Consider the following 25,730-nt stretch of genomic DNA (forward strand, 5'->3'; position numbering starts at 1 on the left):
AGCCAGGACGAAGTTCATCTATCAAGGAGAAAGCAGATTCAATTCCTAAGACAGCAGAGCAATTCCAGAGGAGGAGAAAGCAAAGCACGGAACTCATGGCTTTCTCCCCATGATTCTTTAGTCTTGCGGCTACTTCAATTTTTTTTTTCTTTTTTCAATTTTTTATTATTTTTTTCTTTTTTCAATTTTTTTTTCTTTTTTCTTTTTTCTTCTTCTGCTAAATTTTTTTAAAAACTTTTACCCTTTTCTTTTTTAACGTTTTTTGACTAGTTCACCTAAATATATATTTTTTTCTTTCTTTTTTATATTTTTTTATTTGTTTTATTTTTTAAATTTTTTTTTTCTTTTTTTTTCAGAACCTGTTTTTTAACCCCTTCCCCCCCCCACAATTTGGGGTCTCTTCTGATTTGGTTACAGCGCATTTTTCCGGGGTCTTTGCCACCCTATTAGTAGTTTATTTGCTCCTTCATATCCTCTTATCTGGACAAAATGACAAGGCGGAAAAAATCACCACAAACAAAAGAACAAGAGACAGTTCCGAAGGCTAGGTACCTAATCAACACAGAGATTGGTACTATGTCAGATCAAGAGTTCAGAATGACGATTCTGAACATTCTAGCCGGGCTCGAAAAAGGCATGGAAGATATTAGAGAAACCCTCTCTGGAGATATTAAAGCCCTTTCTGGAGAAATTAAAGAACTAAAATCTAACCATGTTGAAATCAAAAAAGCTATTAATGAGGTGCAATCAAAAATGGAGGCTCTCACTGCTAGGATCAATGAGGCAGAAGAAAGAATTAGTGATATAGAAGACCAAATGACAGAGAATAAGGAAGCCGAGCAAAAGAGGGACAAACAGCTATTGGACCATGAGGGGAGAATTCGAGAGATAAGTGACACCATAAGACGAAACAACATTAGAATAATTGGGATTCCAGAAGAAGAAGAAACAGAGAGGGGAGCAGAGGGTCTATTGGAGAGAATCATTGGAGAGAATTTCCCTAATATGGCAAAGGGAACAAGCATCAAAATCCAGGAGATGCAGAGAACCCCCCTCAAAGTCAACAAGAATAGGTCCACACCCCGTCACCTAATAGTAAAATTTACAAGTCTTAGTGACAAAGAGAAAATCCTGAAAGCAGCCCGAGAAAAGAAATCAGTAACATACAATGGTAAAAATATTAGATTGGCGACAGACTTATCCACAGAGACCTGGCAGGCCAGAAAGAGCTGGCATGATATATTCAGAGCACTCAACGAGAAAAACATGCAGCCAAGAATACTCTATCCAGCTAGGCTATCATTGAAAATAGAAGGAGAGATAAAAAGCTTCCAGGACAAACAAAAACTGAAAGAATTTGCATACACCAAACCAGCTCTCCAGGAAATATTGAAAGGGGTCCTCTAAGCAAAGAGAGAGCCTAAAAGTAGTAGATCAGAAAGGTACAGAGACAATATACAGTAACAGTCACCTTACAGGCTAATAATGGCACTAAATTCATATCTCTCAATAGTTACCCTGAATGTTAATGGGCTAAATGCCCCAATCAAAAGACACACGGTATCAGAATGGATAAAAAAACAAAACCCATCAGTATGTTGCCTACAAGAAACTCATTTGAGACGCGAAGACACCTCCAGATTTAAAGTGAGGGGGTGGAAAACAATTTACCATGCTAATGGGCATCAGAAGAAAGCTGAGTGTCAATCCTTCTATCAGATCAATTAGATTTTAAGCCAAAGACTCTAATAAGAGATGAGGAAGGACACTATATCCTACTCAAAGGGTCTGTCCAACAAGAAGATCTAACAATTTTAAATATCTATGCCCCTAACGTGGGAGCAGCCAACTATATCAACCAATTAATAACAAAATCAAAGAAACACATCAATAATAATACAATAATAGTAGGGGACTTGAACACTCCCCTCACTGAAATGGACAGATCATCCAAGCCAAAGATCAACAAGGAAATAAAGGCCTTAAATGACACACTGGACCAGATGGACATCACAGATATATTCAGAACATTTCATCCCAAAGCAACAGAATACACATTCTTCTCTAGTGCACATGGAACCTTCTCCACAATAGATCACATCCTGGGTCACAAATCAGGTCTCAACCAGTATCAAAAGATTAGGATTATTCCCTGCATATTTTCAGACCACAATGCTCTGAAGCTAGAACTCAATCACAAGACGAAAGCTGGAAAGAACCCAAATACATGGAGACTAAACAGCATCCTTCTAAAGAATGAATGGGTCAACCAGGAAATTAAAGAAGAATTGAAAAAATTCATGGAAACAAATGATAATGAAAACACAACAGTTCAAAATCTGTGGGACACAGCAAAGGCAGTCCTGAGAGGAAAATATATAGCGGTACAAGCCTTTCTCAAGAAACAAGAAAGGTCTCAAGTACACAACCTAACCCTACGCGTAAAGGAGCTGGAGAAAGAACAAGAAAGAAACCCTAAACCCAGCAGGAGAAGAGAAATCATAAAGATCAGAGCAGAAATCAATGAAATAGAAACCAAAAAAAACAATAGAAAAAATCAATGAAACTAGGAGCTGGTTCTTTGAAAGAATCAATAGGATTGATAAACCCCTGGCCAGACTCATCAAAAAGAAAAGAGAAAGGACCCAAATCAATAAAATCATGAATGAAAGAGGAGAGATCACAACTAACACCCAAGAAATACAGACAATTATAAGAACATACTATGAGCAACTCTACGCCAACAAATTGGACAATCTGGAAGAAATGGATGCATTCCTAGAGACATATAAACTACCACAACTGAACCAGGAAGAAATAGAAAACCTGAACAGGCCCATAACCAGTAAGGAGATTGAAAGAGTCATCCAAAATCTCCAAACAAACAAAAGCCCAGGGCCAGACGGCTTCCCAGGGGAATTCTACCAAACATTTAAAGAAGAACGAATTCCTATTCTCCTGAAACTGTTCCGAAAAATAGAAATGGAAGGAAAACTTCCAAACTCATTCTATGAGGCCAGCATCACCTTGATCCCAAAACCAGACAAGGATCCCACCAAAAAAGAGAACTACAGACCAATATCCTTGATGAACACAGACGCAAAAATTCTCGCCAAAATACTAGCCAATAGGATTCAACAGTACATTAAAAGGATTATTCACCACGATCAAGTGGGATTTATTCCAGGGCTGCAGGGTTGGTTCAACATCCGCAAATCAATCAATGTGATAGAACACATTAATAAAAGAAAGAACAAGAACCATATGATACTCTCAATAGTTGCTGAAAAAGCATTTGACAAAATACAGCATCCCTTCCTGATCAAAACTCTTCAAAGTGTAGGGATAGAGGGCACATACCTCAATATTATCAAAGCCATCTATGAAAAACCCACCGCAAATATCATTCTCAATGGAGAAAAACTGAAAGCTTTTCAATTAAGGTCAGGAACACGGCAGGGATGTCCATTATCACCACTGCTATTCAACATAGTACTAGAAGTCCTAGCCTCAGCAATCAGACAACAAAAAGAAATTAAAGGCATCCAAATTGGCAAAGAAGAAGTCAAACTATCACTCTTGGCAGATGATATGATACTATATGTGGAAAACCCAAAAGACTCCACTCCAAAACTGCTAGAACTTGTCCAGGAATTCAGTCAAGTGTCAGGATATAAAATCAATGCACAGAAATCAGTTGCATTTCTGTACACCAACAACAAGACTGAAGAAAGAGAAATTAAGGAGTCAATCCCATTTACAATTGTACCCAAAACTATAAGATACCTAGGAATAAACCTAACCAAAGAGACTAAGAATCTATACACAGAAAATTATAAAGTACTCATGAAAGAAATTGAGGAAGACACAAAAAAATGGAAAAATGTTCCATGCTCCTGGATTGGAAGAATAAATATTGTGAAAATGTCTATGCTACCTAAAGCAATCTACACATTTAATGCAATCCCTATCAATATACCATCCATTTTTTTCAAAGAAATGGAACAAATAATCCTAAAATTTATATGGAACCAGAAAAGACCTCGAATAGCCAAAGGAATATTGAAGAACAAAGCCAAAGTTGGTGGCATCACCATTCCGGACTTCAAGCTCTATTACAAAGCTGTCATCATCAAGACAGCATGGTACTGGCACAAAAACAGACACATAGACCAGTGGAACAGAATAGAGAGCCCAGAAATCGTCCCTCAACTCTATGGTCAACTAATCTTCGACAAAGCAGGAAAGAATCTCCAATGGAAAAAAGACAGCCTCTTCAATAAATGGTGCTGGGAAAATTGGACAGCCACATGCAGAAAAATGAAATTGGACCACTTCCTTACACCACACACGAAAATAGACTCCAAATGGATGAAGGACCTCAATGTGAGAAAGGAATCCATCCAAATCCTTGAGGAGAATGCAGGCAGCAACCTCTTCGACCTCAGCCGCAGCAACATCTTCCTAGGAACAACGGCAAAGGCAAGGGAGGCAAGGGCAAAAATGAACTGTTGCGATTTCATCAAGATCAAAAGCTTCTGCACAGCAAAGGAAACAGTTAACAAAACCAAAAGACAAATGACAGAATGGGAGAAGATATTTGCAAAGGACATATCAGATAAAGGGCTAGTATCCAAAATCTATAAGGAACTTAGCAAACTCAACACCCAAAGAACAAACAATCCAATCAAGAAATGGGCAGAGGACATGAACAGACATTTCTGCAAAGAAGACATCCAGATGGCCAACAGACACATGAAAAAGTGCTCCACGTCACTCGGCATCAGGGAAATACAAATCAAAACCACAATGAGATATCACCTCACACCAGTCAGAATGGCTAAAATTAACAAGTCAGGAAATGACAGATGCTGGCGAGGATGTGGAGAAAGGGGAACCCTCCTCCACTGTTGGTGGGAATGCAAGCTGGTGCAACCACTCTGGAAAACAGCATGGAGGTTCCTCAAAATGTTGAAAATAGAACTACCCTATGACCCAGCAATTGCACTACTGGGTATTTACCCGAAAGATACAAACATAGTGATCCGAAGGGGCACGTGTACCCGAATGTTTATAGCAGCAATGTCTACAATAGCCAAACTATGGAAAGAACCTAGATGTCCATCAACAGATGACTGGATAAAGAAGATGTGGTAAATATACCCAATGGAATACTATGCAGCCATCAAAAGAAATGAAATCTTGCCATTTGCGACGACGTGGATGGAACGAGAGCGTATCATGCTTAGTGAAATAAGTCAATCGGAGAAAGACACCTATCATATGATCCCCCTGGTATGAGGACATGGAGAAGCAACATGGAGGGGTAGGGGGATAGGAGAAGAATAAATGAAACAAGATGGCATTGGGAGGGAGACAAACCATAAATGACTCTTAATCTCACAAAACAAACTGGGGGTTGCTGGGGGGAGTTGGGATTGGAGAAGGGGAGCGGGCTATGGACATTGGGGAGGGGAGGCGAACCATAAGAGACTATGGACTCTGAAAAACAACCTGAGGATTTTGAAGGGTCAGGGGTGGGAGGTTGTGGGAACAGTTGGTGGGTAATGGGGAGGGCACGTTTTGCATGGAGCACTGGGTGTTGTGCAAAAACAATGAATACTGTTATGCTGAAAAAAATAAAATGGAAAAAAAATAAGAAAAAAAAATAAATAACTCATTGATGTAGATATCTGAACAGGACAATTTTAGCAGTGTACCAATATCACAGAAGAACTGAGGAATTTTGTTATCCTTACAGAAAGGTAATTGAACCAACAAGATAGTGTGTATCTGTGCACTCAAGATAGCAAAATTCAGGAGCTGGCCACCAGTAAAGCACACAATTTGGGAGTCGTAATGGATATGTAGGACAAAGAAAGGCAGATGGCCACAAAATGGTCATAAGACATAATAGGGAGAAGTAATGTTTCCATCCCTGAAAAGCAGATAAACAGGTCCATTTGCATCATGCAGTTATTGAAAGAGATAGTAAAAATTCCTGTCTGGATATCTGCAAGCATCTTGGGAACAGTAGTGGAAGACAAACAAAGATCAACAACAAGGACAGTTTGCTAAGGAAATAATGCATGGTGGAGTGAAATCAAACCTTTGACATAATTGTTAGGATGATCAGAAGGTTACCAACCATGGTGGTCAGGTAAATACACAGGAGTAGGGAAAACAGGAGTGGGTGTTTGGCTGGATCATCAGAATAATCCATGAGGATGAACTCCAAAGTGGTGGTTTTGTTTAACCTCTTTATAAATTCTATCATCTGTATGCAACTCTTATGATAAATATAGCATCATGAAGTTCATCAAACAGAATTAATCAAGCCATCAACCCATGTGAGGTGTCCACTCTGAAAATATAATGAGATTTATTTGAGAATATGCAACAGTCATTGTTTCTTATTATCAATTTTGTTAAAAAATAATGTAATTCTCTATTAAGAAATGTTTTATCACATTCAAAGGAGAAATTGGGTATCATAAAATTTTAAGAGTTCCCTATGCTCACAAAGTTATAAGTTTGTGGAACTGATATTTCAGTACACATTTTGTGGCTAAATGTTCTTTTGCATTCACAAGGGGTTTAAATTTCACCAGGAAAATGCCAAATATAAAAATATTTAAACTTCTTCTGTATTTACATCAAAAGTAAGAGTGATGATCTCTATTCAACTCTTTTTTTATTTCACAATTCCCAGGAGACTCATTCTAGATTCTTTAGTTCTGTGTCATTGTCTTTATCAGAGCAATTAAACCATAATAATTTAATTATCCCTTAATGTATATTTTTCTCATTATTAATCTTCAAGACACTGGATAATAAAGACAATGTCATGTTTACTTTTGTATCTTAGCCTTTTAAAAAGAGATTCCCTGGAAATAGATGTAAATAATATAGATTTAAATAACAGGGTAATTAGATGAATAATTCTCAAAAATGAATAATTTACATCATGAAAATATGGCTATTATAGTCAAGAAGATTAGGAATGGTTCAGCTAGTTTCACATTATAAAGACTATGTGCTTCCATTTTCAGAAAAAGAATAAGTAAGTTATTTATGTTTCTTTTTTTTAATTAATTTGAAAGAGAGAGAGAGAGCAAGCTGGGAAGGGACAGAATGAGAGAGAGGGGGGAAGTAGACTCCCCACTGAACAAGGGCCTGAGGCTGGGCTTGATCCACAATCTAGAGATTAGGACCTGAGCTGAAAGCAAGAGTCAGATGCTTAACAGATTGAGATACCCAGGATACCTAGAGTGTATTATTTATAAAAAATAAATTAGAGTAATACATAAATTTTGGGTGTCTCCATTTGTTAAAATTTTTATTTATTTATTTATTTTACTTCCCTAGGAGTTTCCAAGATGGTGGAATAGGAGGGGGAACTGGAAATTGCCTCATCTTTCAAATACAACTAGAACAATCTTCAGCTATTTTGAACAACTGGGAAAATGATCTGAGGAATACAGAAAAAACCCCCACATATTTAGAGCCAGTGAATTTGGCAGAAGCAAGGTTTGGAGCTCTGAATTGGGAGATGAGGGGGTCCTCGGCACTGAGATGGGGAGGAAGCATGATTCAGGAAGCAAAGTCAGGAAGAGGGAGAAAGTCAGAGAAATTGTGTGCTTTGTGACTCTTCAATAAGCTTTGGTGAGTTATCTACATTTCTGAGAGTAAATACATACCAGGGAATTGTTAATTAGCAAACAAATGATTTAGCACACATTAATAAAAATTACATAATTACCCATGAAATCTTGGAAAGAAAAGTACTCAAAGATCATTAGATCTGTAGCTCTGAAATAAAATTTCTCATTGACATTTTCCTGATTCATAGACTATCAAATAAAACAATTATTTGAATGAATGATTCTGGGAAAACATGATTAAACTAGTATAATGTGTTTTAAGAACAATAGCCAACACCTATTTTAGGATGAAAATTTAGTGAATAGAATAGAGATTAAATTATATCCAAGAGTAGGGTAATTATAGTAATGGTTGCACAGAGAGAGTATTAAGATCAAATATCCAGGGGGATCTGGGTAGCTCACTCAGTTAAGCATCTGCCTTTGGCTCAGATCATGATCCTAGAGTCCTGGAATCAAGCCCTGGACTGGGCTCCCTGCTCAGAAGGGAGGCTTCTTCTCCCTCTCCCCCTGCTCATTCTCTCTCGCTATCTCTCTCACAAATAAATAAATAAAATATTTTAAAAAATCAGATATCCTGTCGTTTCTGTTATTATTGCTCACCTCTGTCAACCTTTTTTTTTATTGTGTTATGTTAGTCACCATATAGTACATCATTAGGTTTGATGCATTGTTCCAGGATTCATAGTTTACGTATAACACCCAGTGCTTCATGCAATACATGACCTCTTTAAATACCACCTATACTTACATTGTTGAAGGTTTTAACTCTATGTTTAAAGTTGAATGAGAGGTTTATTTTTGGAGTCAAATTAATGATGTTGGAGTGGATAGACTTTGAGTTTGCAGTACTTAATATATAAGTTCCAAGAAACAGTAAGGTGTGTGCGGTTTTGTAACATAATTTTTCAAGAGACCTATTACAAAAGAAAAAAAAAATCAAATAGAACCAGAACCTCAGATTTTCTCATATTGTCCTGGTCATATACATTTATTTATTTTTATTTGTTTATTTTCAGCATAACAGTGTTCATTGTTTTTGTACCACACCCAGTGCTCCATCCACTACGTGCCCTCCCTATTACCCACCACCTGGTTCCTCAACCTCCCACCCCACCCCCCGCCCCTTCAAAACCCTCTGGTTGTTTTTCAGAGTCCACAGTCTCTCATGGTTCAACTCTCCCTCCAGTTTCCCTCAACTCCCTCTCCTCTCCATCTCCCCATGTCCTCCATGTTCTTTGTTATGCACCACAAATAAGTGAGACCATATGATACTTGACTCTCTCTGCTTGACTTATTTCACTCAGCATAATCTCTTCCAGTCCCGTCCATGTTGCTACAAAAGTTGGGTATTCGTCCTTTCTGATGGAGGCATAATACTCCATTGTGTATATGAACCACATCTTCCTTATCCATTCATCCGTTGAAGGGCATCTTGGTTCTTTCCACAGTTTGGCGACCATAGCCATTGCTACAATAAACATTGGGGTACAGGTGGCCCTTCTTTTCACTACATCTGTATCTTTGGGGTAAATACACAGCAGTGCAATTGCAGGGTCATAGGGAAGCTCTATTCTTAATTTCTTCAGGAATCTCCACACTGTTCTCCAAAGTGGCTGCACTAACTTGCATTCCCACCAACAGTGTAAGAGGGTTCCCCTTTCTCCACATCCTCTCCAACACACGTTGTTTCCTGTCTTGCTAATTTTGGCCATTCTAACTGGTGTCAGGTGGTATCTCAATGTGGTTTTAATTTGAATCTCCCTGATGGCTAGTGATGATGAACATTTTTTCATGTGTCTGATAGCCATTTGTATGTCTTCCTTGGAGAAGTGTCTGTTCATATCTTCTGCCCATTTTTTGATATGATTATCTGTTTTGTGTGTGTTGAGTTTGAGGAGTTCTTTATAGATCCTGGATATCAACCTTTTGTCTGTACTGTCATTTGCAAATATCTTCTCCCATTCCGTGGGTTGCCTCTTTGTTTTGTTGACTGTTTCCTTTGCTGTGCAGAAGCTTTGGATCTTGATGAAGTCCCAAAAGTTCATTTTCGCTTTTGTTTCCTTTGCCTTTGGAGACATATCTTGAAAGAAGTTGCTGTGGCTGATGTTGAAGAGGTTACTGCCTATGTTCTCCTCTAGGATTCTGATGGATTCCTGTCTCACATTGAGGTCTTTTATCCATTTCGAATTTATCTTTGTGTATGGTGGTAAAGGACCTGTACTCGAGGAACTACAGAACACTCATGAAAGAAATTGAAGAAAATACAAAGAGATGGAAGACCGTTCCATGCTCTTGGATTGGAAGAATAAACATCGTTAAAATATCTATACTGCCTAGAGCAATCTATACTTTTAATGCCATTCCGATCAAAATTCCACCGGTATTTTTCAAAGAGCTGGAGCAAATAATCCTACAATTTGTATGGAATCAGAAGAGACCCCGAATTGCTAAGGAAATATTGAATAACAAAAACAAAACTGGCGGCATCACGTTACCCGATTTCAAGCTTTACTACAAAGCTGTGATCACCAAGACAGCGTGGTACTGGCATAAAAACAGACACATAGACCAGTGGAACAGAGTGGAGAGCCCAGATATGGACCTTCAACTCTATGGTGAAATAATCTTCGACAAAACAGGAAAAAATATGCAATGAAAAAAAACAGTCTCTTCAATAAATGGTGCTGGGAAAACTGGACAGCAGTATGTAGAAGAACGAATCTGGACCATTCTCTTACATATACATTTATTTTTAAAAATATCTCTGGAGACCTTGGAGGCCTTTGAGCTAATGTTTCTTTTGAAATTACAATGGTTTGTCTTAAATTTATTGATTCAAAGGAATGTTCCAAGCATAGCTAACAGTATGGGTCTATTGAAACACTTATGGCCTCTAAAGAAGAAACAAACAAACAAACAAACAAAACCAAGAGTGCCTTGGTGACTCAGTTGTTAAGTATCTGCCATCCTCTCGAGTCATGATCTCCTGGTTCTGGGATATAGCTCTGCAATGGGCTCCCTGCTCAACAGGAGTCTGATTCTCTGTCTCCCTCTACAGCTCCCTCTTCTTGTGCTCTCTCTGTCATATAAATAAATGAACTCTTTTATAAATGAATCTTAATCTCACCAAACAAACTGGGGTTTGCTGGGGGGAGGTGGGACTGGGAGAGGGGGAAGGGGCTATGGACATTGGGGAGGGGAGGCGAACCATAAGAGACTATGGACTCTGAAAAACAACCTGAGGGTTTTGAAGGGTCAGGGGTGGGAGGTTGGGGGAACAGGTGGTGGGTAACAGGGAGGGCACGTTTTGCATGGAGCACTGGGTGTTGTGCAAAAACAATGAATACTGTTACGCTGAAAAAAATAAATAAAATGAAAAAAAAAGAAAATAAAAAAACACAAGGTACTCATCATTGCATGGGTTATAAAAGTTAAGAAAATAGTCAAACTCCCATTTACTAAAAATCAAATAAATGTAAAATAGAAATTTCAAAGGATACAAAATGAAATTATTCCCCATGGAGTCCATGAAAATAATGATAATTTCTGAGTATATTTATGACCCAAATCAATTGTATTATTTTCAGTTATCAAAATTTGGGTGGAGTTGTTCTCTCTCAAATATCTTCTTCTATCTCTGGTATAGACAAAATATATAATATTTATTGCAGAGGATCAATGTGTATGACAAGCATATTTAGCAAAAACACACTAAAACTATATATTGTATGTTTGGCCTGCATATCAGTGCTTCATGACATAAACATATTATTTGAAACATTGAATTTATCACAGAGTTGAATTGATATTGTTTAGATACTTTGCATTCTCATCAGCATAAAGTCAATAAACAGTTTATCTCATGATATAAAGAACACAGAAGAGAAATATGTAATGTCATATATTTGTAAATATTTCTACAATAGCATTGTGTGCACTTATAGAGGTAAAACTGTTAGAAGAACATTTATTTTCATGCTTATTTTTAAGCAATGTATTTTGGGGGGACACCTGGGTGGCTCAGTAGGTTTAGCATCTCTCTTCAGCTCAGGTTATGATCCCAGGGTCCTGTGAACAAGCCCTGTGTCAGGCTCTCTGCTGAGTAGAGAGTCTGCTTCTCCCTCTGCCTCTCCCCCCTACTACTCCTATTTGTGAGTTCTCCCTGTAAAAAAAATAATGATGTATTATTTTGTAACAAATCATATATAATTATAATAAATATTACATATGTAATATATAATATATTATATTTAAATAAATTACTTATTTTTTATTTTAGAGAGAGAGAGAGCATGTGCACAAGTGGGGGAGTAGCAAAGGGAGAGACCCTTTAAGCAGACCCCCACTGGTATACTCCACTGATATGAAGCCATACCTGAAGTTCTATCTCATGACCCATGAGATCATGACCTGAGCCAAAAACCAAGTGTCAGATACTCAATTGACTGAGCCACCCAGGTGCTCCTATCTTAATACTCTTTTAAAAATGAAAACTATCACCCATAGCTATAGTTTTCAGATAGTAAATAGTATCCGTATCTCCAAGCCATATTAGAGGTTTTGCAGACATCTGTGTACTAAACACCTAGAATTAACTTCTACAATGGCATGGGGCTACTAACTCTATAAATCCTAAAGGACTCTCACATAGAGGTTATATACATCATAGTCAGTGAGGTAATCTCATAGTCATCTGAAGTAATTTACCTAAATTAATGTTTTTGTTTTTGAAGGCTCTTCACTGCTTTCACTTCGGATTCATCTCATCAACAGAATGGGTTTAATAGATCCAGCAGTTTATTCATCTGTAACAATGATTAAGGTTGTGCATGACCAATTGGTAACTCTACATAATAATGTAACTGAAGAACGTGGGACTAAATGAAGTAAATGAGGAGGCATGTAGAACCTTTACACATTGCTGGTAGCTTCAAGGACACAATCTGTTCAGTTTCCCATAAGAAAGAGATACTAAGCATATATTTAACCTCAGATGTGCATCCAGAGACATTTTCTCTAGAGAATAATGTAGATTATTATTATAAATCTTATATTTCCTTTTGGTTATATTCACAGTAACCCAACTACAGAATTTTTCACAGGAGATTGGGGAATTGTTAAATTACTCAAGAGTTTCAATTAAAATATTCTCTAAAGTAAAACATCAGGTATGAGATGATGGTGATAGCACATAATGGTCTCAGTCTACTAGATTTAATTGTTCTTTTATGAGTAAATTAATATTATCCCTCCAAAATAAGTTGTACTACTGTTTTTCTTTTGTCCAGCATGTTCTATGTCTGGTGGCATATTTAACGAAGAGTGTTTGTACTTTTAATGGCACTAATTTTTTCTCATCTAAAGTTGTTCAAATTGGGGCTAAAAAGCTCTACAATAAAGACTACATTTGCTGTTTATATCAGAGATTCTAAGACTTTATGGAAAAGTAGAGAATTCTCCTCTATCAATATGAGTGCAACTTTGGGAAAACAAAATAATAAATATTGTAGTTAAAACTATTGAACTCTAATGAAAAACACTGTATTTTGTGATGGCATGTACTTAAAGCTTGGATTTACTTGAACACCAATCCTCCTTTCTTATTACCTTACTTACATGAAATTAGTGACTATTGACTATATGAAGCATTATATTTTCAAATATTTCTACTTTGTCATTATTTATATTTTTTCTCCTAAACGTGTTTAACACAGACATAAAATATTTTAAAGATATAATTTTTATAATTTTATGTTTTCTCATGTGAAACACTAAGGGTGATTTTCTCAATGTTATTTTACATGTCACAAATTACTGTCAAGAACCAGATCCAAGACCAGATATGAGAATTGTAAAAAAAATTAATATTGACATATATATATAAATATATATGAATGTGTATGTAATGTTATATATATGACATGTGGTATGAGCATATATATAATATATATGATATATGAACTTATATATGATATATAAAAGGTTATATATTATGTAATATTTTGTACATACATATACATATGTATTGTAATATATAACCTAATAACCATATATATATAATGCTATATATAATCAAACAGTGCATATATATACATAGATATGTACGTGTTTATATATCTATTACATTATTATATAAATATAATATATTCTATATAATATCTAATAGCTATATTATATACACTATATATATTACATTAACAATATACATATATTATACTAACATTTTTGGTTGTATTATTAAACTTTATTGATCTATAATTAACATACAACATTGAGTTTAAGGTGTACAACATGATGTCTTGATATGTTTATATATTACAAAATGTTTATCACAGTATTGTTACTTCCTACATCTGTAACATCACAAAATTACCTTTGTTGTGTGTGTGGTAAGAACATTTAAGATTTACTCACAACAGCTTTCCAATATATAACACTTTTTGTTAAATATTTTATTTGTTTGTCAGAGATAGAGCACAAAAAGGGGGAGGAGCAGGCAGAGGGAGAAGCAGGCTCTCTGCTAACCAAGGAACACCACGTGAGCTCATGATCCGAGGACCCTGGGATCAGGGTCTGAGGACCTGAGCTGAAGGCAGATGCTTAACCAACTGAGCCACCCAGGCATACCAAGAATATTTTTAAATACAGTCATCATGCTCTATATTAGATCCCCAGAATTTATTTATATTAAAATGGAAAATCTGTGCCCTTTGACCAACATCTCCCATTTACTCCAACCAGCCAGCTCCTGGCAACCATAATTCTGCATCTGTATATATGAGCTCAGCTTTTTAAGACTCTACTTATGTATTGAAAACTACAATTCAACCAAGTAAATTTGAAGATTTAATTTGATTTATTAAATTATTTATGAATCAGCAGCATCCTATCTATCAAGTAGAGGGTAGCTCCAAAGGTCTACCAAAAGGGAAAGATATCTAAAGGCAGGACAAGAAAGTCATTAAAAAAATATTTTAGGCGAGCTTACTTTCGTTTTGGAATAATTGCTCTTAATATGTGGGTTATCTGATCTTCTTTTGGAGGGATGAAAAAGGCTTGTGGTGCTGACCAGAAAAATCTTGAATGACCAGTTAATACTCTACGTGTGGGGGAGGTTAAAATTGCTATTTGATTCAATATTAAGGCCCAGTTTGGAGATTTTCCTGGAGCATTACCATTTAAGAGCCTTTGTCGGGGGGTCATATAGTATGTGTTTCCCACAACTGTCTGAGTTATTTCACTGAGAATAATTACCCCAAGGTTTGCAAGTGTTAGGGTTTCCTTCTTTATATACATAGCAATATATATATACACACACATACATATAGCTATAGATATATAGATGTCTATATATGTCACATATCATAATGGATGTTTACACTGTTTTTATGTTCATTTATGTTTTGTTTATGTTTGTTTTATATTTTATATATGTTCATGAATGTTTATGTTTTAGGTATTGCGTATGTTTTGTTTTGACTATACTAAATAATAGTCCAATGAACATGGACACTGAAATATACGGTCAAGATAGTGATAGTAGTTGTATAACCAGGAGAGGGATTACTAGATTAAATGGTGTTTTTCTGTTTCTTTTTTGACATTAACCCAAAACAGATAGATGATGTATGAATATTTTTTCCTATCCTGTATGGTGCACTTGTGTTGGTGGTGATTGTTTGTTTTGCTGTGCAGATGCTTTTGAATTTGGCATTTTCTCACTCACTTAATTTTGCTTTTGTAGCCTTTGCTTGAAGTGTAATAGCCAAAAAATCATTGCTAAGATGAATGTCAAGGTAACCTTTATCTATTTGTTTTCCTATTCTATGACTTTCTTACATCTATGCATTTAATACAACTGTAGTTGTTTTTCCTGAATGGTGTGAGATAAGCATAACATTTTAATTTGTGTGTGTGTGAACACCCAAATTTCCCAACATTGTATATTGGAAAGAATATCCTTTCTCCACTGAATACCCTTTTCTTCTTTGACAAATTTTTTTAAGAGATTTATTTATTTGACAAATAGAGATCACAAGTAGGCAGAGAGGCAGGCAGAGAGAGAGAGAGAGGAGGAAGCAGGCTCCCAGCCAAGCAGAGAGCCGATGCGGGGCTCGATCCCAGGACCCTGGGATCATGACCTGAGCTGAAGGCAGAGGCTTTAACCCGCTGAGCCACCCAGGTGCCCCTTCTTTGACAAATTTTAATTCATTGTATATGCATGGGTTTATTTCTTGGTTCTTGATTGTAGTTTCCATTGCTTCTGGCTCTGTTTTTGTGCAAGTACCATATTGCTTTTATTGGTATAGTTTATAAAGCAGTTTGACTTCAGGTAGTGTGATGCCTCCAGGTTTGTTCTTTTTTTCTCATAAGCAATATGACTATTTGGGTTTCTTTGTGGTTCTATATGAATTTTACAATGTTTTTTTTTTCTATTTCTGTGAGAAATGCCATTTGAATTTTGATAAAGATCACATAGAATATGTAGATGTTCTGTATTGTATGGGAAATTTAATAGTATTCATTTTTTCTAATTAATTTTTCCAGTGAAAATTGGATATCTTTTCATTTATTTTTGTCTTTTTTCAATTACTTTAACTGATATGTTAGAATTTCAGAGTATGGATATTTTATCTCCTTTTTTGTGCATTTCTTAATGTTTTGCTGTGTTTGATGCTATTGTATATGGGATTTTAAAAAATCAAATATTTCATTGTTAGTATAGAAACAGTCTGAATTTGCATGTGTTTTATATCACACAAGTAGACTAAATATTGTTATTAGTTCTAATAATTTAGAATTTAGTTCTAATTTAGTTCTAATAGTTTTTGTTGTAGTTTTTAGGATTTCCTACATATAAAAATCATGCCATATTCAGATAAACAATTTAATTTCCTTTCCAATTTAGATGTATTTTATTTATTTACTTTTTTTTTTTTTTTTTTGCTTGCCTAATTGCTTTGGTTAGAGTATTCGGCATGATGCTGTAAAGACGTGGGGACCGAGCACACTTGTTTTATTCCTAAATTTAGGGAAAATCTTTCAGCTTTTCATCATTGAGTGTGATATCAGCTGTAGGCTTGTCTTGTATGGTTTTTATTTTGCTGGTTCACCTTGCTTTTCTACTCAATTTGGTGAGCATGGATATCATGAAAGGATGTCTTATGTTGTTAAATACGTTTTCTGCATGTACTGAGATGAATATATATATAATTTAAACATGATATATCATGTTTATTAGGCATATTCTGAACCATTCTTGCACATCAGGAATAAATTCCATTTGATCAAGGATTATATTTCTATTAATACACTCTTTATTTCATTGAAGTTTTTAATTATTTTTTCTATGGTATTTATTTATCTGTACTCTAAACAATATTTTTAAAAAATTTTTAATTGGATCTTAATTCTTTTTTAGTTATTTCTTTCAGGAGTAAATATAATAAATTGCTTTTTAGAAATCATTGTTGTTCTTAATGTAAGTGTTTTGTTATAGACTCTTCTCTGAGCAGCACTTTAGCAGAATTTCATAGCTATTGCTTTGTTATTTTCCATTGATTGGTAGTATGTTGTTTAATTTTCACATATTTGAAAATGTTCTGGGGTTCCTCTTGTTAGTTTTCTCTGGCGTTATATCATTGTGGTTGAAAGTATACATTTATGATTTTAATCTTAAATTTGCTAATACCTGGTTTATGAGCTAACTTGTGATCTATCATGGAGAATGTGCCATGCAACTTAGAGAAGTATGTATACTCTGGCACAGTTGAAGAAAATGTTCTGTACATGTATGTTATTCTTATTTGGGTTAAAATATAGTCCTAGTTCAATGTTTACTTTTTGAATTTTCTGTCTTTATGATTTGTTCATTGTTAAAATTAAGATATTAAAGATTTCTATACTCTAATTATTGCCTATTTTCCAATTGTCTCTTCTTTTTTGCTAACTGTTTTATTTTTTCAATGTTACAAGATTAATTGTTTAATGCACACACACCCAGTGCTCCTTGCAATACGTGCCCTCCTTAATACCAACCACCAGGCTCATCCATCCCCCATCCCCTCCCCTCCAAAATGTTCAGTTTGTTTCCAAGAGTCCACAGTCTCTCATGGCTCATATCCCCCTCTGATTTGCCCCAGTTCACTTTTCCTTTCCTTCTAATGTCCTCCATGTTATTCTTTATGCTCCACAAGTAAGGAAAACCATATGATAATTGACTTTCTCTGCTTGACTTAGTTCATTCAGCAAAATCTCCGTCAGTCCCGTCCATGTTGATAAAAGTTTGGGTATTCATTCTTTCTGATGGAGGCATAATATTCCATTGTACATATGAACCATATCTTCTTTATCCATTCATCTGTTGAAGTGTATCTTGGCTCTTTCCACAGTCTGGGGATTGTGTACACTGCTGCTATGAACTTTGGGATACATATGGTTCTTCTTTTCACTGTATCTCTATCTTTGTGGTACATACCCAGTAGTGCAATTGCTGGGCCATAACGTAGCTCTATTTTTAATTTTTTGAGGAATCTCCCCACTATTTTCCAATGTGGCTACACCAGCTTGCACTCCCACCAACAGACACTTCTCCAAAGAAGACATACAAATGGCTAACAGACACATGAAAAAATGTTCATCATTACTAGCCATCAGGGAAATTCAAATCAAAACCACATTGATATACCACCTTATACGAGTTAGAATAGCCAAAATTAATTGGACAGAAAACAATAACTGTTGGAGAGGATGTGGAGAAAGGGGAACCCAATGTTTATTTCAATAGACCTGTTAATGTTGTCTTAATATGTAGACACTCTGATGTTGGATCTGTATATATTTATAATTATTATTTTTAAGGATTTAGCTATTTATCTTAGAGTTAGAGAGGGAGATAACACAATAGCAGGGGTAGGGGCTGATGGAGAGGGAGAGAATCTCAAGCAAACTGCATGTTGAATGTGTACCTGGACATGGGGCTTGATCTCACAATCCTGAGATCATCACCTGAGCCAAAATGAAAAATCAGATGCTTAGCCAACTGAGCCATGCAGGCAGCACTCTATTTTCTATTGTAACAATTTTTGTATTATTGATCTCTTTACAATTTTAGAATAACCTTATTTTAATTTTTTGAAGATTTTGACTATGTATTTTCTCCAATATAAAAATAGGTAACACTGTCTTTTATTTTATATTCACATGGAACATTTCTTCCATCCATTCTCTATGAGCTTATATTTTTCTTTAAGGTTAATGTGATCACCTGTAGGCAGCATATAATTAAGACTCTTTTTTAAATCCATTTTTTTGCCTTGTAACTAGATAATTTATTCAACTTATTTTAAAGGTATTATTGATATAAAAATATTAATACTTTTTAAAATCACTTTCTGGAGAAAGATTTAACACCATGCTGTGACAAATCATTACTCTTTTCCCTCCTTTTTTTTCTTTTTAAAATGAGAAATCAGGTTTATGTAGTCAGTGGCAAAAAGCTAAACTGAGAGTGCCAAGTGGGATACAGTGCTGAATAATTCCACATGAGGAGATAAAATATCAATGTCTGGATTATCTTCTTTACTGGAAAAAAAATCCCTTCTTAGTTTAATACAAATTATTTTAACTTTTCAAAGCTGTAAAATAAATGGGTTCCAATCAATTTGTGAATACCAACTCAGACAAACATATTTCCTGATATTCAGGTGATCCTGAGGCAGGCCCAGGAGATGCTCCAGTGTAGCATGGCATTTAAAATATCAGGCAATCATCTTTTTACTTTATTCCCAAGATTTAGATAATGATCCCAAACACTTTCTTATTTCTCTTTTAAAAATGTTTTAACTTAAATCTAAATTAATTAACATATACTGTATTGTTAGTTGTATTGGTAGAATTCAGTTATCTGTCAGTTAGATTCTACACCTAGTTCTCATTAATTCAAATGCCTTCCTTAATGCCCATCACCCAAATTATTCCAAACTCCCACCCAGCTCCCTTCCAGAAACCCTCAGTTTCTTTCTTTCTTTTTTTTAAAGATTTTATTTATTTATTTGGCAGAGAGAGAGATCACAGGTTGGTAGAGAGGCAGGCAGAGAGAGAGAGAGAGAGAGAGAGAGAGAGGGAAGCAGGCTCCCTGCTGAGCAGAGAGCCCAATGCGGGGCTCGATCCCAGGACCCTGAGATCATGACCTGAGCTGAAGGCAGCGGCTTAATCCACTGAGCCACCCAGGCGCCCCTCAGTTTGTTTCTTATAGTTAAGAGTCCCTTATGGTTTCCCTCCCTCTCTGATTTCATCTTATTCATTACGGTATTGAATAGCAAGGAATTGGCACAAAAGTGGAAGCAAATAGTTGGTCCAGAACTAAGTCCTCACATGTATGATCAACTAATATTTATCAAGGCAGTTATGAACACCCAATGGGGAAAAATTTTAAAAACAAAGATTTTTTAAAAATTTGAATTCAATTAGCCAACATATAATATGTCTTTAGTCTCAGATGTTGTGTTCAACAATTTATCAGTTGTGCATAATACTCAGTGCTCATCACACCATGTGTGCTTTTTTTAAAAAGATTTTATTTATTTATTTTACAGATAGAGAGATCACAAGCAGGTAGAGAGTCAGGCAGAGAGATGGGGAAGCAGGCTCCCCACTGAACAGAGAGCCCAATGTGCGGCTCGATCCCAGGACCCTGAGATCATGACCCAAGCCGAAGGCAGTGGCTTAATCCACTGAGCCACCCAGGCGCCCCCCATGTGTGCTTCTTAATGTCCATCACTCAGTTGCCACATCCCACCACAAACATACCCTCCAGCAACTCTCAGTTTCTTTCCCACCATTAAGAGACTTTCATGGTTTTTCTCCCTCTCTGTTGACATCATTAGAGAAATGACAGCTTCTTTAACAAAAGTTTGGAAAACTGGATAAGGGTGCAGAATAATTAATTTGGACCCTATTTTCATCCCGCTTTCAGAAAATAATTCAAAAAATTAATTAACGGACTGAGCCAGTTAAGTGTCTGACCTCAGTTCAGGTCATAATCTCAGGGTCCTGGAATCAAGCCCTGCATCAGGATCTCCACTAAGAAGAGAGTCTGCCTCTCTTTCTGCCCTTGTGCTCTATCTCTCAAATAAATAAATAAAATCTTTAAAAATAATTAGAAATGATCAGGTTTTTAAACACAAGAACTTATACCATGAAACGAGGAGACAACATAAAGAAGGGGCACCTCACCAAATGTCTTGGCATATTGAGCATGACACCACAAGCAGGAAAAACAAAAGTATAAATTAACAAATGGGATTCCAGTATACTTAAAATCTACACAGATAATAAACAATAAATTAAATGAAAAGACAACCTACAAAATGAGAAAAAAAAATTACAAACCATATATCAAATAAAGGGTTAATTCCAAAATATATGAAGAATTCATACAATTAAATAAAAGATAGACACCCAAATGGTCAGCAGATATATAAAAAACTGTTCAACATCATTAATCATTAGAAAATAAAAATCAAGATTACAATGAGGTATAACCTCACTTTTGTTAGAATTACTATCATGAAGAAGCCAAGAAAAAACAAATGTTGACAAACCTGTGTATCCAAAGAAAATCTACACTGTTTGTAAGACTGTAAATTGATTCAGTCACTATATAAAGGGATTATGAGCTTTTCCCCTTAAAATTAAAAATATAGAGATCATTTGGGTCAGCATTCCACTTCTGTGTATATATGCAAAGGAAATAAAATCACAATAGATATATGTGGAATCAAATAGATATATGTGGAATTATTCAAAATGACCTAAATATTGAAACAATTTAAGCTTGCATCAAATTGTTGAATGGTTACACTCACACACATACACACTATAATATTATTCAACAATGAGGAATAGAAAATCTTGCTGTTTGAAAGAACATGGATGAATCTTGAGTATATATTGGTCAGATAAACCAGACAGAAAAAAAGACAATATTGTATGATATAAATTATATGTGGAATCTAAAAGAAACTCATAAGAACATGGAGTAAAATGGCACTGCCTGAGATGTGAGATGGAGGAGATAGCACAGATTGTGGTTAAAGTAACACTTTCAAAAAGGGAGAAAGAAGAAGATGGTGAAAAAATTGGAGGGCCCTACACACATATCATCCCACAAACACAAATAGATGCCTATCAAATAATCCTAAATACCCTAGAAATTGAACTGAAAGTTGACAGAAAGGTTGAGAGAAAAGAGGCCACACTGAAGAAGGTGGGAGGTGTAGAGACATGATACAGGGGAGAAATGAATTGAGGGTGTTAAAAAGGAGAGGAATAGTTGGTAACAGAGAAGGGTAACAGGGGAGGAGTACATGGGGGGAATGAATCTGGCAAATATTTCCCCCAAAAGCATTTTCTGGAAAATGAGAGGAGCTGAATGTTGTGAGTTCTTGCAACAAGCAGGAATCAAAGGCTGGAGTTCTAAAGGTCAGCAGACTTAGCTCTGATAATTCCTGAAGGAACTGCTCTGCTTCTGGAAAGAAGGCAGGAAAACAACATTGGGGAAAGAGAGTGTAGAAACAACAATCTGAAGAACACCTGAGGCACATGGTGGGGAGGTTATTTGGTCATTTTGGAGTGCATACCTAGAAGGCAGCATCAGCAGAGATACTTCTTCTGAACAAAGGACCTTGCTGGCACCAGTTCGTTCCCCCAACCCTCAGCATAAACACAGAGACACTCATGAGAAGAAGAGCAGCACTGATACCAGCTGCCTAACTTGCTTACACCAAACTCCAATCCCCTTCAATCTGGCAAGACTGCTCTTTTCAAACAAGTTTGTCTCAGTCCAAGTGCAGAGGGGTCCTTCCCCTGAAAACAAAATTAAACAAAAATAAACCCCTGCCCACATCATGTCTACCAACCAGATGGTTCTGCAGTGCCTCAGTTTCCTCCTAGTGGAGGTGGTGACAGGTCTCATTTCATAAACAGGCCAGAGCACACCAAGTTAAAACTTGGCACATTGTCCATAGCAGCCAAGGAAAACCTCTGCACTTGGCTAGTCTGAAGGATAGAGCAAATAGAACACAACAGTAGAGCACACAGCATGCACAAGAGGCAGTCTCAGAAGTCCCAGGTCCTGGACACTACATGCAATAATTACTTTGAATGTAAATGAAATAAATATTCCAAATAAGATACCCAGGGTGGGATGCATGAGAGGCTCAGTCAGTTAGGTGTCCAAGTCTTGGTTTTGGTTTTGGTCAGGATCTCATGGATCCTCATATTAAGCCATGCATGGGCTCCCTGCTTAGTAGGGAATCTCCTTGAAGATTTTCTCCCTCTGTCCCTCCCCTCATCGTGCTCTCTCTCTCTCAAATAAGCAAATAAATCTTAAAAAAATGACATACGAACACTGGGTGTGATGCCAAAGCAATGAACACTGTTATGCTGTAAATAAACAAATTAAAAAAAAAATGACATACGGTGTCAGCATAGATGAAACAAATAAGGTACATATATAAAAGAGACTCATTTCAGACCTAAAGAAAACTGCACATTGAAAGTGAGGGCATAGAGAAATAATAAACAAACAAACAAACAAAAACAAAACAATAGAACACATCAATGAATCCAGGATCTGCTTCTTTGGAAAAAAAAATAATAAATCCGCTAACCCCCTGGTCAGACTTACCAGAAAGAAAAGGGAAAAGACCCAAATAAATAAAATCACAAGTGCAAGAGGAGAAAAAACAACCAGTATCAGAGAAATACAATTATGAGACTACATTATGGAAAACTATATGCCAACAATTTTCTTAATCTCCCCCCAAAATGGACAAATATATATAAACATATATAAAACTGAAACAAAAAGAAATTGAAAACTCTAGTAGATGGTAAGCAGCAAAGAAAATGAATCAGTAATCTATAAACTCCCCACAACAACAAAAAGCCCAGGGTCAAATGACATTAAAGGAACATTTTACCAAATGTTCAAAGGAAAGTTAATACCTACTCTTCTCAAACTTCTTTCCCCCACAAAAACAAAAAAAAACAAAAAACAAAAAACAAAGGAGAGCTTCAAAAATTGTTCTTTGGGGGTGGCATTATCTTGATATTGAAACTGGATGAAGACATCACTAATAAAGGGAACTACATGTAAATATCCCTGATAAACATAGAAGCAAAAATCCTCAATAAAATACTAGGGAAATGAATTCAACCATATATTAAACATCTTTCACCATGATCAAGTGGGATTTATTCCTGGGTTGAAAAAGTGGTTCAATATTTGCAAATCAAACAAAGTGATACATCACATTAATAAAATAAATGATAAGAACCATACAATCATTTCATTAGATGCAGAATAGCATTTGATAGTATAGGATACCCATTCATGATTTTAAAAAGACACCTTTAATAAAATAGGTTTAAAGGGAATTTACCTTAACATAATAAAGGTCATCTATAAATACACAGCTAACATCAGTCCCCAATGGGGAAAAAACAGAACTGTTGGCTAAGGTCAAAAACATTACAAAGATATCCATATTCACCACTTTTATTCAACATAGTCTGGAAGTCCTAGCCACAGCAATCAGAAAGCAGAAAGATAAATGCATCCAAGTCAGTAAGAAAGAAGTAAAAATTTCCCTAATTGCAGATGAAATGATACTATACATAAAAAACCCAGAAGGCTCCAAATAAATATTAATTATTAATTAATAATTAATAATTAATTAACTAATAATTATTTTCCTTCTTATTGATTGATTTCCTTCTTATTAACTTTTGTGTATCTACTATAGGTTTTGCTTTATTTTTACCATGATGTCTACCTAAGTATTATCTAGATATGGCCATGCATTTTAAACTGATAACAATCTAACAGTTATTACATTAAAAATATCTATCCTTTTTCTCTCTTCCTCACATTTGATATTTTTGATGCCACAATTTACCTCTTTTTATATTGTGCATAAACTGACAATCATAACAATAGTTATATTTGTTCAATAACCTTTGTACTACATCTATTAACACACACCACTTGTATAGTACTAGAAAGAAGGTATGCCTTGTTTTATTGGTTTTTATTTTATTTCACTTCACAGACATTACATTTTTAATAATGAAGGTACAAGAATTCAGTGGAGAAAGTAACTATTAGATTTTGAAATTGGAAGAGAACTAGAATTAGAAGTGGATCCTCAAGGATCTGACTGAATTGCCACTGCCTCATATTAAAAAAAAATGAGTGGGGGGGGAGTCAAGATGGCGGGGAAGTAGGAGGAGGCACCATTTCAACCTGTACCCTAAAGTGAGCTGATTACCTACCAAAGAACTCCGACCACCCATGAAATCAGCCTGAGATCAGAATTATACACGTCTGGATCTCTGCTGGAGCAGAAGACGCCAGTGGCAGGTAAAGCAGACTGGGAGCATCGGACTGATATCGGAAGATAAACAAAAGGGGGAGGGAGCCACCAGAGGTGACCGATTGGAAAGTAACACCCCAACACGAGAGTGCTCTGCGTCTGGGGACCAGCATTAACTTGGAGTCTGGTTGAAAGCACTCAAAAAACAAACAGCAAAGGATCGTGGGGGGGGGGGTAATAGTGGGAACCTGGGCAGTTAGGGTCAGGGACTTAAGTCCCCGGACCCAGGACAGCCTCCCCTGGCGCGGAGCCAGAGAGAGTGCGGCAGAGAAATCAGGTCTCTGTCCCTGAGCCGCCAGTGCACCTGAATGCCAGCGTGCCCGAGAACGAGTGGGGTCTGGCTCCCGTGAGGGGCTGGGAGCCTGGCCAGATGGCAATCCTGAAACGCGCGCATCCCACACCCTCCCTTGGGAGAGGTGCTCATAGGCGCTAGCCTGGAGCACTGGCAGCAGGAAAAACCAGACATTCCCAGCCCGGGACAGTGGGAAAATCTCAGTGCGCGATCTCTGCTCGGAACCTCTCTGGCGGTCTGGAGCTGCCTAGACAGCCACCGCTGCCCTGGTTTTGGGCACAGGGAGGAACTCCTGCATCCCCAGGGGCAGTGACTCAGAACCAACTCTGC

Source organism: Meles meles, chromosome 16, assembly GCF_922984935.1.
Source record: "Meles meles chromosome 16, mMelMel3.1 paternal haplotype, whole genome shotgun sequence".
Taxonomy (NCBI): Eukaryota; Metazoa; Chordata; class Mammalia; order Carnivora; family Mustelidae; genus Meles; species Meles meles.